Source organism: Colobus angolensis, unplaced genomic scaffold, assembly GCF_000951035.1.
Source record: "Colobus angolensis palliatus isolate OR3802 unplaced genomic scaffold, Cang.pa_1.0 Scaffold79, whole genome shotgun sequence".
Taxonomy (NCBI): domain Eukaryota; kingdom Metazoa; phylum Chordata; class Mammalia; order Primates; family Cercopithecidae; genus Colobus; species Colobus angolensis.
This window is the reverse complement of record NW_012121709.1, coordinates 4814358-4821172: the sequence shown is the minus strand read 5'-3', so window position 1 is coordinate 4821172 and position 6815 is coordinate 4814358.

Genomic DNA, 6815 nt, shown 5'->3' with positions numbered 1-6815 from the left:
CAAGCAATCCTCCTACCTCAGCCTCCCAAATAGCTGGGACCACAGGGGCACGCCAACACATCCAGCTAATTTTTTTTATTTTTTGTAGAAGTGGAGTTTTGCCATAGTACCCAGGTTGTTCTTGAATTCCTGGGCTCAAGAGATCTGCCCACCTCGGCCTTCTTAGGTGGTGGATTGCAGGTGTGAGCCTCTGCGACAGCCTATTTTGTAATTTTTAATAGCTGCACTGTTTTTCTTAATATTAATATATCATAACTTGCTCAGCCATGTTTTTATTAATGTACATGCAGACTATTTCCAGGTTTTTTTTTTTTAACTATTACAAGCGATACTGCAATAAATGTCTTTATAGATTTATGTCTTTGTATACTGACATTTTCATTTCTGGTGGATATATTCTCAGAAATAGGAGTCCTGGGCCACAGCTTAAATTTTCAAAAATACCAACAGTTGATTTTCCACCATGTTTTAATAATTTACAGACCTCCCCAATGGTGTTGGAAGGAACTGGATTTCTTACACCCTCACGAGCTCTGGATGTTACACATATGTTCCATTTTTGCCAATCTGATGGGTAAAATATAGTATCTCATTGTTCTCATTTGCATTTGCCTGACAAGTGAGGCTGAGCATCTTTTCATATGCTTGTTGGCCATTTGCATTTCTGCTTCTGTGAAAGCTGCAGCCTTGGCCCATGTTTTCCCTGGGCTATTGGTCTTTTGAATTTGTAGGACTGTCTTATAAATTAAGGATATCAGCCGGGGCGCAGTGGCTCATGCCAGAATTTTGGGCGACCAAGGCGAGTGGATCACTTGAAATCAGGAATTTGAGACCAGCCTGGCCAACATGGTGAAACCCCATCTCTACTAAAAACACAAAAATTAACCAGGCGTGGTGGTGCACACCTGTAATCCCAGCTACTTGGGAGGCTGAGACAGGAGAATTGCTTGAATCCAAGAGGCAGAGTCTGCAGTGAGCTGAGATCACGTCACTGCACTCTCGCCTGGGCGACAGAGTGACTCCGTCTCAAAAAAAAAGAAAAGAAAAGACAAGAAAAGGAAAAAGGAGGATATTAATCCTTTATGAATTATATAGTTGCAAATCTTTTATTTGTTTATGCTATGTTTTGCCATGGTTCTGCTTTTAATCTAAAATAATTAAATTCCTGCCCCCAGGTTCTTGCTAAGAATATGACTAAGACTGTTTGCCTTATCAGAATCCCAGCTGTGAAAAATAATGTATATGAGGCTCTGTTTAAAGCTGTGGCTCTCAAATATTTTCTAATTTTAAGTAACAGAAACTTTTTTTTCCCAAACACGTTTTTATATAGAAAAAAAGAATTCAGCTGGGCACTGTGGCTCATGCCTGTAATGCTAGCACTTTGAGAGGTCAAGGCGGGTGGATGACCTGAGGTCAGGATTTTGAGAATAGCCTGGACAACATGGTGAAATGCTGTCTCTACTAAAAATACAAAAATTAGCTGGGCGTGAACATGCTGCAGTCCCAGTTACTCAAGAGGCTGAGGCATGAAAATTGCTTGAACCCAGGAGGCAGAGGTTATGGTGAGCCAAGATCATGCTACTGCACTCCAGCCTGGGAGACAGAGCCAGACTCCAGACTGTCTCAAAAAAATACAAAACAAAACAAACAAACAAAAAAATCCACCATAATTGAATTGAGGCTGAGGGCCCAGACCTCTGCCTGCCAAGGGCCTCTCCATCCCTCCCTAGCAGCCTCTGAGACTCTCTAAGAACCACTACTGTTCTGTGGAACTTAGTTTGAGAACCATTGACCTAAAGACTCTGCAGTCCTTCTATGTATTTAATCACAGATTTCCAGTGTGTTCCATAGAATATTAAGTGGACATTAACAAGTATTCTGTGAAGAAAAGACTCTGGGATTGTTCTATGGCATGTAGAACTGAGGCATGCCTTTCCTTTTTGGACTAGATACACTTTGATTCTTTTGAGATGAAAATGTTAGTGTACCAGGAGACAGGAACTGGACAAAGAGTAACAGATACCCTTGATTTCCTTTCACATGCAATACCAAAACAAATAGACAATGCCCGTGCTGCTTCTGGCCATCTATCTGCTGAAGGTACAACTCTTTGGTTTTCTGATTGGCCTGAGCAAGTGTCGATCATTTTGTGATCAGGATTATGGATGATCAAAGGATCTCTTGCCTGATGGCTATAAAGAGGACCCTTTTTTATTTTCTTAGTGGCAGAAATTGTGAACTCTTGGTAACATTCTTTTCTTTTCCTTTATTTGCAATTTAAGAGGACAAGTTTCTCCCTAATCTTTTTTTTTTTTTTTTAATGGTCATAGCTATAGAAAACAACAAACAGGAAGTATGTTGTTTTCTACAGCTATGACCATTAAAAAAACAAAACAACAACAACAACAAAAACCAAAGGTGCTTTAAGCAGGAAATTTGCAGACATTACTTTGTTTCTCTCCCAGGTCTTTTCAGGACAAAGGAGAGAGAGTTCAGAACAACTTGCTTAAGAATAGCAGGCCGTTACTCCCATCTATTCTCACGAGAAGGAAAAATTCATTTCATGGTAGATCAGTAGACCTAGGTCCCATTTTGAGACTGCCCCAAGGTTCTTGCACAATAGTAGTCAGAGAAACCTGGCAAATGCTGGGTTTCTTTATTGCAGGACTTCTCAGAGCCTTTAAAATGCTAGTGTTTTACTGTGCATTTCCAAGAGGAAGACATGAGTGGGTTTCCCACCTTTCCTCAACCACAGAAGCCATTATGGGCAGAGCTTTTCCAAGATTGTTATTCCGTAGTGTACCCTTCAGAAAAAGCTGGACTAGATGGTCTTAAATATTTTCTTAGATAAAATCAGACCCTTACAGAATTGCAGCTTTAAGCCCTTTGTTTTGGCCACTTGTAGATTTGCTTGTATTGAACCTCCCTTAACCTGTATTGAGGCACATTATAGAGAATTCATTGTATAAACATTCTATCATTTTTAGCATAAGGAGGTTGCAATAAAATTGCAACCAATAGAAAAACATTTCTTGTATACCTTGTTACTCACACAAACTGTGTTTTCCCAAGTGATTAGTTGGCTTATACAGGTGCTTCTTGACTTATTAACACATCCTAGTAAACCCATTATAAGTTGAAAATGCATTTAATTCACCTAACCTACCAAACATCATAGCTTAGCCTAGTGTATTAGTTTGTTTTCATGTGGCTGATAAAGACTTACAAGACTGGGTAATTTATAAAGAAAAGAGGTTTAATGGACTCACAGTTCCACGTGGCTGGGGAGGCCTCAAAATCATGGTGGAAGGCAAAAGGCACATCTTACCTGGAGACAAGCAAGACAGAATGAGAACCAAGTGAAAGTGGGAACCCCTTATCAAACCATCAGATCTCATGAGACTTATTCACTACCACGAGAACAGTATGGAGGAAACCACCCCCATGATTCAATTACCTTCCACCAGGTCCCCCCCACAACACATGGGAATGATGGGGGCTACAATTCAAGATGAGATTTGGGTGGGGACACAGCCCAACCATGTCACCTAGCCTACTCAAGCTCAGAACACTTATATTAGCCTACAGTTGGGCAAAATCATCTAACACAAAGCCTATTTTATAATACAGTGTTGAAGATCTCATTCTGTACTAACAGCAAAAGCAGAATGGCTGTTTGGGTACCTGAAGTACAGTTTCTACTGAATGCATATTACTTTTGCACCATCATAAAGTTGAAAAATTATAAGTTGAGCCATTGTAAAATGAGGATCATCTGTATGCAACCCTGTGAAGTTTAGTAACTGAGTTTATTTCCCTCTTTGCCCTTTCTTCTGGGCCACTGCCAATAATGATATACAACTTTGTGGGTATACATTTTGGGTAGTGACGTTATTTTATTTTATTTTACTTTATTTTATTTTATTTTATTTTATTTTATTTTATTTTATTTTATTTTATTTTTGAGACAGAGTCTTGTTCTGTCACCCAGGCTGGAGTGCAGTGGCACGATCTTGGCTCACTGCAACCTCTGCCTCCCGGGTTCAACCAATTCTCCTGTCCCAAGTAGCTGGGACTACAGGTGCACAACACCATGCCCAGCTAATTTTTGTATTTTTAGTAGAGACGGGGTTTCACCATGTTGGCCAGGATGGTCTCGATCTCTTGACCTCATGATCCACCCACCTCGGCCTCCCAGAGTGCTGGGATTACAGGAGCGTGCCACCGCACCTGGCCTGTTATCTTTTATTTTAACATATTTTCCTACCTTTATTTTCATTTCATTCCCATTCCTTTGATTTGCATTTTTGTTGTATTGAGGTATATATATATAAGCTCCATTCTAATTCTTTGTTGAAATGTAGTGGGGCATCATAATAAAATAAACACACACCTACGTGCATATTCCAAATAGCATATATTAAATACATAGTTACATGCAAGGTAGATGCTACGTTCCTGAGGAAATAGAGATGAACAAGTTATAGTCCTTGTCCTTGAAGGATTTACAGTTTTGCCAATGAAACCCACATAAGTACACTGCCACAATCCACAGGCATAGATAACTACTACAATGTTGTGTGTTAAGTAGTAAGAAAGGTATGTTTAAAGTGCTCTGGATAAGCCAGAGAGGATGCATAGAAAGACCACATAGAGACAGGAGGAGATGCCTGAGGACCCCAAGCTATTTTAGCTCTCCACTCTTTAGGTCTCTTTGGCATCAATCTCTGGACAGCCTCTGGGCAGGTGAGTGAGTAATTGCCTTAGTCTGTGTTCTGCTACTATAACAGAATATCATAGACTTGGTAATTTCTAGAGAAGAGAAATTTATAAAGAAAATAAATTTATTTCTTACAGTTCTAGAGGCTGGGAAGTCCAATATCAAGGTGCCAGTGTCTTGTAAGGGCCTTCCTGCTGTGTCATAACATGGTAGAGAACATCACATAGTGAAAGGGCAAGAATATGTGTGTCAGCTCAGGCCTGTCCTCCTCTGCTCATAAAGCCACCAGTCCCATCATGGGGGCTGCATCCTGATGACTTTATCTAATCCTAATTACCTCCTAAAGACCCCACGTCCAAATACCATCAACATACGAACTTGGAGATCTAAGTTTCCAGTACATGAAATTTGGGGGACACATTCAAACCATGCAGTAATCCTTCAGGTGATTCCAGCCCCAGCCTGAAGTGGAACAGAGAGAGGGCATCCCCCAAGCTCTGCACAAATTACAGATTTATGAATAAAATAAATGTTTTAAGCTAAAAAACGAAAGGATGTTTAAAAGTGCTATGAGGACCCAGTGAAGTAGCAAATAAGTCTGCAGGGCAGAGAGACAGGAAGAAGAGTGGAAAAGCTCCAGAGATTGTTAGGCTGTGGCCACATGTGAGGTTCAGGGCATTTGCTCACGTGAAAAGATATGCCAAATGTGCATAAGTGTCTGTGCATTTTTTTGAGAAAAAGGCCCATCACGCTCAGCAGATTCTCAGAGATGTTCATAATCCACACAAGGGTCGGATCTATTGCCTTGAAAGGATCAGAAACAATTGCCAGGATGACAAAGAATGGAAAAAGAGGTGCAAAGCTATCAAGGCATTGGAGTCTGGTTTGGCAAAAACAGTTTAGGCCTGCCTAGAGATTCACATTCACTCAATCATTCTTTTGTTCAACAAATAATTTACTGAACACCTACTGCAGATCAGGCATTGTGCTGGGCATCTAAAATACAATAGGGAACATGATCATTTGTCCTCTTTTTTTTTTTTTGAGACGGAGTTTCACTCTTGTTGCCCAGGCTGGAGTGCAATGGCATGATCTCGGTTCACCGCAACCTCCGCCTCCCAGGTTCAAGCGATTCTCCTGCCTCAGCCTCCCGAATAGCTGGGATTATAGGCATGTGCCACCACACCTGGCCAATTTCGTGTGCTGGTCAGGCTGGTCTCAAACTCCTGACCTCAGGTGATCCACCTGCCTCAGCCTTCCAAAGTGCTGGGATTATAGGCATGAGCCACCGTGCCGAGCCAATCATTTGTCTTTTCAAGACCTCGCAGGCTCCAGACACTTCCCCAGAAGGTTTTCCTAATCCTCAAATCCCTTCCCACTGTCCTATAAAATGAGTCTGTCATTCCTCCTCTAAGTGTTTTGGGTTCCATTTTCTTCTCTCCTGGAAGCCTTTATATACAAGAGGTTTAATGGACTTACAGTTAGTTCCACATGGATGTGGAGGCCTCACAATCATGGTGGAAGGTAAGGAGGAGCAAGTCATGTCTTACATGGATGGAGGCAGGCAAAGAGGCAGAATGAGAAACAAAGCGAAAGGGATTTCCCCTTATCAAACCATCAGATCTCATTCACACATCTTATTCACTACCACGAGAACAGTATGGGGGAGCTGCCTCCATGATTCAATTATCTCCCTTTGGGTCCCTCCTGCGATGTGCGGGAATTATGGGAGTACAATTCAAGATGGGATTTGGGTAGGGACACAGAGTCAAACCATATCACAGGGGAACTAAGAAATAGTCTCTTCAGGAAATAGATGACTGGACAAATTAGCTCCATGCCCATGGAGTCCTTCAAGACTCAAATTTCTGGGAGAAGATATCTGGCCTAGGCACAGTCATGGGCTTACCTCTTGGTCAGAGGAGGGCATATATATGTGTGTGTGTGTATATATATAAAGCAACCCTATATATATATAATTTTATAGGGTATATATGGTATATATTATATATAGGGCATATATATGGTATATATTATATATAGTATATATATGGTGTATATATAATATATATATAATAAAGGCTGCCAGGAGAGA